Here is a 12079-nt window from a genome sequence, read left to right as displayed (position 1 = left end):
ATGAGTCTCTTGTAGGCAGCATAGATAAGTCTTGTTTTTTATCCATTCAGCAACTCCGTATCTTTAGATTGGAGAATTTAGTTGAATTGTTATCAGCCATTCTTTCTTTTTTTAAAAATTGAAGTATAGTTGATATTCAGTCATATTGGTTTCAAGTGTACAACACAGTGGTTCGACAGTTAGCCATGTTATTAAATTCTCACCCACACTAGTGCAGGTACTATCTGTCAACATAGGAAGATGTTACAGAATCTTCAGCTGTATTCTCCATGCTGTATTACCATCCCCATGACCAACTTATATTATGATTGAGAATTTTTGTTCAGCCATTATTTCTTAAATAAGTTTTTTGCCCTTTTCTCTTCTTTTTCTCATTCTGGGACCCCCATAATGCAAATGGTATTCCACCTGTGTTGTTTTAATAGTTCCTGTAAGCTATCTTTACTTTTTAAAATTCTTTTTTCTTTTTGCTGCTCTGTTTGGATGAGTTCCATTGCTCTGTCTTTCAGATTGCTGATCTATTCTTTTTATCTAGTCCATTGTTGAAACTCTCTAGTATATTTTCCAGTTCAGTTATTGTATCCCTCAGCTCTGTGACTTCTGTTTGGTACTTTCTTCTAATTGTCTATTGCTTTGTTGAAGTTCTCACTGTTTTCATGCATTCGTCTCCTGAGTTTGGCGAGCATCTTTAAGACTATTACTTTGAATTTTTATCTGGTAGATTACTTACCTCCATTTCATTAAGGTCTTTTTCTGGTTGTTTTTTCTTCTGTTTGGAATATATTCCTCTGTTTCCTTATTTTGCTTGACTCCCTGTTTGCATCTGTGTTTTAGGCATAACAGCTGTCTCTCTCAATCTTGAAGGAGTGACCTTGTATAGGTTATGAACTTTATTGTTTGACCTTGCCCTAACTTTTAGTTGTCTCTTGAGCCCTCATGATTGTATAAGTAGCCTGATTATTCTTATCCCCAGTGTTGAGGGTGTTCCAAGACCTTTCAGTGTGCCAATGGGGAGGGTCTTATTTATCAGCTAGTTTCAGGCTGATAGGAAGCCAGACCCTCTGGCAGCAACTTTTTTTTTGTGGTCTCTATGTACAGATTTTTAAAATTAAGGTATTACTGATATACACCCTTATGAAGGTTTCACATGAAAAACAATATGGTTACTACATTCACCATATTATCGAGTCCCCCCCCTTACCCCATTGCAGTCACTATCTATCAGTGTAGTAAGGTGCCACAGAGTCACTATTTGCCTTCTCTGTGCTACACTGTCTTCCCCATGATCCCCTCCACACCATGTGTACCAATCATAATACCCCTCAATCCACCTCTCCCTCCATCCCCACCTGCCCTCCCCAACCCCTCACCTTTGGTAACTGCTCGTCCCTTCTTGGAGTCTGTGAGTCTGCTGCTGTTTTGTTCCTTCAGTTTAGCTACGTTGTTATACTCCACAAATGAGGGAAATCATTTAGTACTTATCTTTCTCTGCCTGGCTTATTTCACTGAGCATAATGTCCTCCAGCTCCATCTATGTTGTTGCAAATGGTAGGATTTGTTTGTTTCTTATGGCTGAATAGTATTCCATTGTGTATATGTACCACATCTTCTTTATCCAGTCATCTGCTGATGGACACTTAGGTTGTTTCCATATCTTGGCTATTGTAAATAGTGCTGCAATAAACATACGGGTGCATATGTCTTTTTGAATTTGAGAAGTTGTTTACTTTGGGTAACCTAGGAGTGGAATTCCTGGGTCAAATGGTATTTCTATTTTTAGTTTTATGAGGAGCCTCCATACTGCTTTCCACAATGTTTGAAATAGTTTATATTCCCACCAGCAGTATAGGAGGGTTCCCCTTTCTCCGCATCCTCTCCAGCATTTGTTGTTCCTAGTCTTTTCAATGTTGGCCATTCTAACTGGTGTGAGGGGATATGTCATTGTGGTTTTAATTTGCATTTATCTGATAATTAGCAGTGTGGAGCATCTTTTCATTTGCCTGTTGGCCATCTGAATTTCTTCTTTGGAGAACTGTTCATATTCTCTGCCCATTTTTTAATAGTGTTATTTGCTTTTTGGGTGTTGAGGTGTGTGAGTTCTTTATATATTTTGCATGTTAACTCCTTGTCAGATATGCCATTTACAAATATATTCTCCCATACTGTAGGATGGATGCCTTTTTGTTCTGCTGATGGTGTCCTTTGCTGTACAGAGGATTATTAGCTTGATGTAGTTCCATTTGTTCATTTTTTATTTTGTTTTCCTTGCCCAAGGAGATGCATTCAGGGAAAAGTTTCTCATGTTTATATTCAAGAGATTTTTGCCTATGTTTTCTTCTAAGAGTTTTATTGTTTCATGACTTATATTCAGGCCTTTGATCCATTCTGAGTTTAGTTTTGTGTATGTGGTTAGACAATAATCCAGTTTCATTCTCTTACATGTAGCTGTCCAGTTTTGCCAACACCAGTTGTTAAAGAGGCTGTCATTTCCCCCATTGTATGTCCATGGCTCCTTTATCATATATTAATTGACCGTATATGCTTGGGTTTATATCTGAGCTCTCTATTCTGTTCCATTGGTCTATAGGTCTGTTCTTGTGCCAGTACCAAATTGTCTTAATTACTGTGGCTTTGTAGTAGAGCTTGAAGTTGGGAGTGTAATCCCCCTTGCTTTATTCTTCCTTCTCAGGATTGCTTTGGTTATTTGGGGTCTTTTGAGATTCCACTTGAATTTTATAACTATTTGCTCTAGTTCATTGAAGGATGCTATCAGTATTTTGATAGTGCTTACATTGAATCTGTAGATTGCTTTAGGCAGGATGGCCATTTTGACAATATTAATTCTTTCTAGCCAAGAGCACGGATGTGTTTCCATTTATTGGTATCTTCTTTAATTTCTCTCATGAGTGTCTTGTAGTTTTCAGAGTATAGGTCTTTCACTTCCTTGGTTAGGTTTATTCCTAGGTATTTCATTCTTTTTGATGCAATTGTGAATGGAATTGTTTTCCTGATTTCATTTCTGCTAGTTAATCATTAGTGTATAGGAATGCAACAGATTTCTGTGTATTAATTTTGTATCCTGCAACTTTGCTGAATTCAGATATTAGTTCTAGTAGTGTTTGAGTGGATTCGTTAGGGTTCTTTATGTACAATACCCTGTCATCTGCAAACAGTGACAGTTTAACTTCTTCTTTAGCAATCTGGATGCCTTTTATTTCTCTGTGTTGTCTGATTGCCATACCAAGGACTGCCAGAACTATGTTGAATAAAAGTGGAGAATGGGCATCCTTGTCTTGTTCCCTATCTTAAATGAAAGGCTTTCAGCTTCTTGCTGTTAAGTATGATGTTGGTTGTACATTTGTCACATAAGCCCTTTATTATGTTGAGGTACTTGCTCTCTGTACCCGTTTTGTTGAGAGCTTTTATCACGAATGGATGTTGAATTTTGTTCAATGCTTTTTCAGCATCTATGGAGATGATCATGTAGTTTTTGTCCTTTTTGTTGATGTGGTTGGTGATTTTGATGGATTTTTTAATATTGTACCATCATTGCATCCCTGAAATAAATCCTACTTGATCATGATGGGTAATCATTTTTTTTTCATTGAAATAAATTTTAGTAGAGGTTTTGTTGGAAAAAATCATACCTATATCCAAATAATGTTATGTTAAAACCTTGTTCCTTGATGATTTCACTAAGCAGATGGATATAATCTGTATTTGGAATGCTGAGGAGGCTTCTTTTCAGTAAGTTGACCTTTTCACCAGGAGAATTCCTCAAGGAATGCCAAGTACATTCTAAGGAAAGTCCCACTACATTTCTTAAAGAAATGTGGTTCTCTGGGAAATATTACTGAATTTTTGCAAGAAATTTATTTCTCAGCAGCATTTTTTTTTTTGATGCTCCCTTTCCAGTTTCCATAAAAGATTCTAGCCTGAAATTGTGGTATATTCTCTCTTATGAGTAGGCCCTCCCTCCTGGGAAAGGGTATATTCAGAAAGTCTCCAGCCATGATGAGTAGCCAATTCCTGTAATGAACCAATAGGATTAAGTTGGTTCTTTGGTTGCTTGGAAGGGTCAGGCATTGAGGGGTCAGGAACTGCAAAGCAAATACTTGCATTGGCTTTCAAAATGTTTATGGCAGCCTCTGCAGCTCTGTTTTGCCAGTTTCTTACTTGTACCTTTCACCTGAAGTAAGGTTAAAAAAAAGTGTGTGCAGGTTATGTCACCAACAGTTACTTGGAAGGTGAAGGTGGGTCTGTGTACTTGCACATCAGATCTTTCACATTCACAGACTGGGACATTCTTGGTCTTCACGCTGTGTTCGTGTAATACCCGAATCAGTGTTTTCCCCGGTTTAGCTGTAATCATCTTCCCCAAAATGAAGGTCCTGCTGTCCTTGTGCTCGAGTGGCGGGGCCACGGCATGATGCCTGCTCTGGGACATGGTCAGAAAGGACAGTGCGGCGGCAGGAGGAAGAGCGGTACAGAGTAATGTTTTTGCTCCCTGGTACGGCTGGTGCCCGAGAGGAGTGCTCCAGCTCCAGCGCCGCCACTGCCGCCTCCTCCCCTTCCTCCCCTCCCACTCCCCTCTTCTCCCTGTGATGGGTGATCTTTTCTTATGTATTTTTGTATTTGGTTTGCTAATGTTTTGTTGATTATTTTTGCATCTATGTTCATTGGATTTTGGTCTGTAATTTTCTTTTTTTGTGGTGCCTTTGCCTGGTTTTGGTATTAGAGTGATACTGGCCTCATAGAATGAGTTTGGAGGTATTCGCTCCTCTTCTACTTTTCCGAAAAGTTTAAGGAGGAGGGGTATTAGGTCTTCACTAAATGTATGATAAAATTCAGCGGTGAAGCCATCTGGTCCAGGAGTTTTGTTCTTAGGTAGTTTTTTGATTCCAGTTCAATTTCATTGCTGGTAATTGGTCTGTTCAGATTTTCTGTTTTTTCCTTGGTCAGCCTTGGAAGGTTGTATTTTTCTAGAAAGTTGTCCATTTCTTCTAGGTTATCCAGTTTGTTAGCATATTATTTCTCATAGCATTCTCTAATAATTCTTTGTATTTCTGTGGTGTCCATAGTGATTTTCCCTTTCTCATTTCTGTCTCTATTTATGTGTGTAGACTCTCTTTTTTTCTTGATAAGTCTGTCTAGGGGTTTATCTATTTTGTTAATTTTCTGTAAGAACCAGCTCCTGCTTTCATTGATTTTTTTTCTATTGTTTTATTCTTCTGGATTTTATTTCTGCTCTAATCTTTATTATGTCCCTCCTTCTACTGACTTCAGGTGTCATTTGTTCTTCTTTTTTCTTGTTCTGTTATTTGTGAGTTTAGACCATCCATATGGGATTGTTCTTCTTTCCTGAGGTAGGCCTGTGTTGCAATATACCTCCCTCTTAGCACAGCCTTTGCTGCATCTACAGATTTGTGGTGTTGAATTATTGTTGTCATTTGTCTCCATATATTGCTTTATCTCTGTTTCAGTTTGTTCATTGATCCATTGGTTATTTAGGAGTCTGTTGTGAAGCCTCCATGTGTTTGTGGGATTTTTCATTTTCTTTGCATGATTTATCTCTAGTTTTATACCTTTGTGGTCTGAGAAACTGGTTGGTACAATTTCAATCTTTTTTAATTTACTGAGGCTCTTTTTGTGGCCTAGTATATGATCTATTCTTGAAAATGTTCCATGTGCACTTGAGAAGAATGTGCAGCCTGCTGCTTTTGGGTTGAGAGTTCTGTAGATGTCTGTTAGGTCCATCTGTTGTAATGTGTTGTTCAGTGCCTCTGTCTCCTTACTTATTTTCTGTCTGGTTGATCTGTCCTTTGGAGTGAGTGGAGTGTTGAAGTCTCTTAGAATGAATGTGTATTCTATTTCTCCTTTTAATTCTATTAGTGTTTGTTTCACACATGTAGGTGCTCCTGTGCTGGGAGCATAGATATTTATAATGATTATATCCTCTTGTTGGATTGACTCCTTTATCATTATGTAATGTCCTTCTTTGTCTTTTGTGACTTTCTTTGTTTTGAAGTCTATTTTGTCTGATACAAGTACTGCAACTCCTGCTTTTTTCTCCCTATTGCATGAAATATTTTTTTCCATCCCTTCACTTTTAGTCTGTGTATGTCTTCAGGTTTGAAGTGAGTCTCTTGTAGGCAGCATATAGATGGGTCTTGTTTTTTTTATCCATTCAGTGACTCTGTGTCTTTTGATTGGTGCATTCAGACCATTTACATTTAGAATGATTATCAATAGGTACGTACTTATTGCCATTGCAGGCTTTAGATTCGTGGTTACCAAAGGTTCACGGGTAACTTCCTTATTATCTAAGAGTCAACTTGACTCACTTAGTATGCTATTGCAAACACAATCTAAAGGTTCTGTATTTTTTCTCCTCCTCCATTTTTTATATATTAGGTATTATATTCTGTACTCTTTGTCTATCATTTGACTGAGTTTGGGGTAGTTGATATAATTTTGCATTTGCTTAGTAATTAATTGTTCTACTTTCTTTACAGTGGTTTTATTACTTGTGGTGACAGCTATTTAGACTTAGGAGCACTTCCATCTATAGCAGTGCCTCCAAAGTACAGTGGAGAGATGGTTTGTGGGTGGAAAATTCTCTCTGCTTTTGCTTATCTGGAAATTGTTTAATCTCTCCTTCAAATTTAAATGATAGTCTTTCCACATAGAGTATTCTTGATTTGAGGCCCTTCTGCTTCATTGCATTAAATATATCATGCCACTCTCTTCTGGCCTGTAAAGTTTCTGCTGAGAAGTCTGATGATAGCCTAATGAGGTTTTTCCTTTGTGTGTGATCGTTTTCTCTCTCTGGCTGCTTTTAGTAGTCTGTCCTTATCCTTGATCTTTGCCATTTTAATTAGTATATGTCTTGGTGTTGTCTTCGTTGCGTCCCTTGTGTTGGGAGATCTGTGGAGTTCCATGCTCTGAGAGACTATTTCCTTCCCCAGATTGGGGAATTTTTCAGCAATTACCTCCTCAAAGATAGTTTCTATCCCCTTTTCTCTCTCTTCTTCTTCTGGCACCCCTGTAATGCAAATATTGTTGCGTTTGGTTTGGTCACACAGTTTTCTTAATATTTTTTCATTTTTAGAGATCCTTTTTTCTCTCTATGCTTCAGCTTCTTTGTATTCCTCTTCTCTAATTTCTGTTTCATTTGTCATCTCCTACACTCTTTCTAATCTGCTTTTAAATCCCTCCATTATATTCTGAAATTATTGGATTGCTATCCTGAATTTGTTCCTGTGTTCTAGAATATTTTTCTGTACCTTCATGAGCATGTTTATGACTTTTCTTTTGAAATCTCTTTCAGGAAGATTGATGAATTCAATTTCTCTTGACCCTTTTTCTGGGTTTTGTTGGATTTTGGTTTGAACCCGGTTCCTTTGACATTTCATATTTCTATATGGCACCCTCTAGTGCCCAGAAACTGTACTCTCTTGAGCTGCTCAGCCCTTGGATCAATGTCAGGCTTTTCAGGGAAGCAGTGCTGGTGCCTGTGGGGAGGAAAGAGCTGTTTCTTGCTTCCTGGCTGCTATGACTGTCTCCACTGCCAGAACCAGTGGGCAGAACACACAGGTGTACATCTCTATGCTTTGTGTTTGTAGCTGCCATAGGCCAGGCTTCCCTCTGACTGATCTGATGCCAGGGCGGGGGCTCCCTGTTTGCAAGCCAGGTGCAGACTGGCCGGGAGCCAGGGGTGTCCTGCATATCACAGTGGGGGGCCTTGGAGCTGCATAGCCAGCCAGTGGGATCAAGCACATGAAGCTCCTGAAAACTCCCAACCTGCTGGGCAGAGTGAGCCCAGAAAATTTTGTCTACTTGTTCTTTCTTTTGAGCATAAGCTCTGTGCAATCCTTGCCCCTTTAGCATACCCCTTGCTGTTAGGAAGTCTCTCAGATGGCCTGCCTTTCTTTTGTCCCAGAGCAGCTGGATATGCATCCCTGTTTTCTACAAGTGGCTGAAAGCTCAATCTGTCCAGGTGTTCCTGTTGTCTTAGCTTTTCAACCCCACTAATCACCAGAGCACCATGCAATGTAGGTTCATGCTCCCAGAGCAATCTCCAGGGCTAGGTGTTGAGCAGTCTCAGGCCTCCACTCCCTGCTCCATTTCTTTTCTTCCCTTCAGTGAGCTGGGTTGGGGAAGGGCTTGGGTCCCGCTGGACCATGGCTTTGGTACGTTACCCTGTTCCGTGAGGTCTGTTCTTTTCTCCAGGTGTATGCAGTCTAGCGCAGCCTTCTTTCCTGTTGCTCTTTCAGGGTTAGTTGTATTAATTGTATTTTTGTATTATATGTGGTTTTGGGAGGAGGCCTCTGTTTCACTTGCCATGCCACCATATTTAATCTATTGTCCTGGCAGCAAGTTTTAAACAATGCAAATATATACTGTCCTGTGGGGCTACATTGTAAATCCTGCTGGTCTCCAAATCAGATTTGTCCCTTAAGTAACATTTGGAAAAATTTGGGCACCAGGTGAGTGTATAAGCTGCTTCCTGGGAGATACCACTAAGCTGTAATGAAGCCAAGAGAGTACAGTAGGATGGTGTCTTCTGCTTTCATCCCCTCAGAGCCTCTAGCCTGTCCCTGAGGCTGAAACTCCAGAACAAGTAAATAGGCCTTTTTCACTGAGGGTGTGTTTTAATCTAGTGTCTGTGCAGTGCACTGAGGATGGTAGCATGCCAAGAACTTTTCTTTGCAATTGTTCAGTCCTTTGGAGCCCATGAACACAGGCCCCCTTAGCCTCCAGAGCCTGGCAATTATGGGGTGACCCTTGTGTGGATTTCATGCCTCTTCTAGCTTTCGTGAGGCAGCTGGAGAGCAGGTGTGGGGCTTACTCACTGGCTTCAGTAAGGTAGCAGGAAAATACCTTAGCTGCAGGCACTGGCTGGCTTGAACAATGCATGGGAGAGTACCTTGTCTGTGTGCATCTGCCTCCTTCAGCCAGGGAGTGGAAGAAGGCCGCGACGACTTGTGTTTGATGGCCCAGCCAGGAAGCAGGGACGTGCTGAACTGCCTGCCCTCAATGGCTTCAGTAACGCAGTGGAATAGTGCCTTAGGAAGGCAGCAGGACGGTGCTGAGTACATTGCACCCACCTGCACCAGTAGGGAAGAGGGAGGGTTCACAGATGGAGTCTGCCAGCACCTCTGTCTCTAGAGAGTGTCCCAATTGTCCCCTGCCCCTCTAGCAGATACTTTAAGAAATGAATCTTCTTCACATATACTCTAGGCACTTTTCAAACTGCTGCTTTTTTGCTGGGTTTTTGGGCAAGCGAGACCCCAAGCAAGCCCTTTAAGAGGAGACTCTCAGTTCCCTACAGCTCTTTGGGTCTTTGGACATAAACCTCTTTAGTTTTACTAAGGCTGTCATTTGGGGGGCTTGTCTTTCCACTGTAGGTCCCAAAGGTTGGACTGTCTGATGTGGGAGAAGCTCCAGACTTGTGAGATCCCTCCCTATTGTGGGTTGCTGTACCCTGAGGGTAGGTTTTTGGTGAAACCACACATCTGCCTCTCCTACCTTCTGGATGTGGTCCTTTTATGCTTTGTTGTGGAGTAGTAGTTTGGCTAGTTTTCAATTCTTTTTTTTTTAAATTTATTTTTGAGAGGGCATCTCTCATATTTATTGATCAAATGGCTGTTAACAACAATAAAATTCTGTATAGGGGACTCAATGCGCAATCATTAATCAACCCCAAGCCTAATTCTCAACAGTCTCCAATCTTCTGAAGCATAACGAACAAGTTCTTACATGGTGAACAAGTTCTTACATAGTGAATAAGTTCTTACATGGTGAACAGTGCAAGGGCAGTCATATCACAGAGACTTTTGGTTTTGATCACGCATCATGAACTATAAACAATCAAGTCAGATATGATTATTCATTTGATTTTTATACTTGATTTATATGTGAATCCCACATTTCTCCCTTTTTTGTTTTTTAATGAAATGCTGAAGTGGTAGGTAGATGCAAGATAAAGGTAGAAAACATAATTTATTGCTGTAAGAGGGCAAATGTAGATGATCAGGTGTGTGCCTATAGACTGAGTATTAATCCAAGCTAGACAAGGGCAACAAAACATCCACAGATGCAGAAGATTTCTCTCAAAACAGGGGGGGTGAGGTTCTAAGCCTCACCTCTGTTGATCCCCAATTTCTCACCTGATGGCCCCCCTGCGACTGTGCCTGTCTTAGGTTGTTCTTCCCTTGAGGAATCTTACCCATCTCTGGCTAACCAGTCATCTTCTGGGGCCATACAGGGAAATGTAAAGTTGGTAAGTGAGAGAGAAGCAATATTGTTTGAAAAGGTTAGCTTTTTACTTCTTTGCAGATTTATGCCCTGTGGCTTCTATGCCCAGCATTTGTCTTGAGGTATCTTTACCACTTGGAAGAATTATGATACTCGGTAATTTTCTATATGAGGCACGAATTCTAATGAAAGGGCTGTAATTAGGAAGGAAGAAGAAAAGCTATAGAAGTAGCAGACAGAAGAAAACATGGGAAGATTGATTATTTCATTGACATAACTTCTTGTAGAGTAACATAAGCATGTATAGGTTTTAACAAACTACTAATTAAATTGCGTACACACATTAACAGAATAGGAATACAGCTACATAACCAAAGCAGACCTACAATTACCAGCCATATCCAGTGAAACCAAGAATAGTTTTCAATTCTTTTTCAGAAGGAATTATTCCATATGCGGCTGTAGATTTGGTGAGTCCATGGGTGGAGGTGAGTTCAGGATCTGCTTTAGCCACCATCTTGGGCCTCTATTATTTTTTCATATTTTTAAGTAAAAAGTATAGTTTCATACAATATTTGAATAAATACCTCTGGAGGTAATAGGTAAAAATGAAAGTAACAAACCTTTATAATAGAGTGCAGTTCTCTCCAAATCACACATTAACTCTATGTGGTTTGCAAATATTTTCTTCCAGACTATAGATTGCCTTTCTGTCTTTTTAACAGGGTATTTTGCAGATTAAAGTTTTAATTTTGATTCAGTTTGGACCCCATTTTTCATTTTTTGAGGAACTTCTGTACTGTTTTCATAATGGCTGTACCAATTTACATTCCAACAGTACACAAAGGCTCCCTTTTCTTCACATCCTCACCAACACTTATTCTCTTTTGACTTTTTGACAATTGCCATTCTAATAGGTATGAAGTCTTAATACAAATTAAGACCATCTCATTGCAGTCTTAATTTGTATTTCCCTGATAATTAGTGATGTTGAACATCTTTTCATGTACCAGTTGGCCATTTTCTTGGGAAAATTTCTATTCAGGTCTTTTGTCTATTTGTAATCAGTTGGGTATTTTTGCTATTGAGTCATACGAATTTCTTACATATTTTGGATATTAACCTTTTATCAGGTATTTTACTTCTAATGTTTTCTCCCATTCCATAGGTTGTCTTTTCAATTTGTTCATGGTTTCCTTTAATGGACAGAACTTTTTAGTTTATTAACTATTTATTTTGTTAATAATGGGTCTGGTGGCAAGTCCAAAAAACTCATTGCCAAGACCAATGTCAAACAGCTTTTCCCCTATATTTTCTTTTAGGAGTTTTATGGTTTCAGGTATTACATTGAAGTCTGTAATCCATTTTTGAATTACCATCAATGACTATTATTATATTACAGTGTCCAAATTGTGCTAGAAGCTCAACAGAATTATTATCTATGCACTAAGTCATAGTTTATGTATACAAACAATTATTTAAAAAGAAATACATATAAAGTATATCATAGATAAAAGAAATTACTTGTGGGAGTTAGTCATTATTAAGTAGTAGTAATATCCCTACTAATTTTAGATAAACAGATTACTGTGTTGTATGAACAACAAACTATGAAGACTGAATAGATACAAATTCTGTGTTATGAGAAAATAAAACATAACCTGAAACATTTAATGATGTACTTAAGTCTAATTGTAAGGACTGATGATTATGTCATATATAATTAATATTAGGTGCCTTTAGCTAAAACCAATTTAACTGCCTAGTTTTATAGTTACCTGGTATGGTTCAGAGGGAGGAAGGGAATTAATGAGGAAAA

The 12079-nt window shown here is 39.1% G+C and overlaps 1 protein-coding gene and 1 pseudogene across 1 annotated transcript in view; one reads left to right on the top strand and one right to left on the bottom strand.

Annotated features, from left to right (window-relative positions):
* PPM1E (protein phosphatase, Mg2+/Mn2+ dependent 1E) overlaps positions 1-12079 on the top strand; it is a 212876-nt gene that overhangs the window by 75596 nt on the left and 125201 nt on the right. The window lies entirely within an intron of this gene.
* On the bottom strand, positions 3602-4571 carry LOC118909398 (interferon-inducible double-stranded RNA-dependent protein kinase activator A-like; annotated as a pseudogene).

The sequence above is a fragment of the Manis pentadactyla genome, chromosome 4 (assembly GCF_030020395.1).
Source record: "Manis pentadactyla isolate mManPen7 chromosome 4, mManPen7.hap1, whole genome shotgun sequence".
In the NCBI taxonomy this organism is placed as follows: Eukaryota; Metazoa; Chordata; class Mammalia; order Pholidota; family Manidae; genus Manis; species Manis pentadactyla.
The sequence above is the reverse complement of the archived record's forward strand: the minus strand, read 5'-3'. Positions and strand labels throughout refer to the sequence as shown.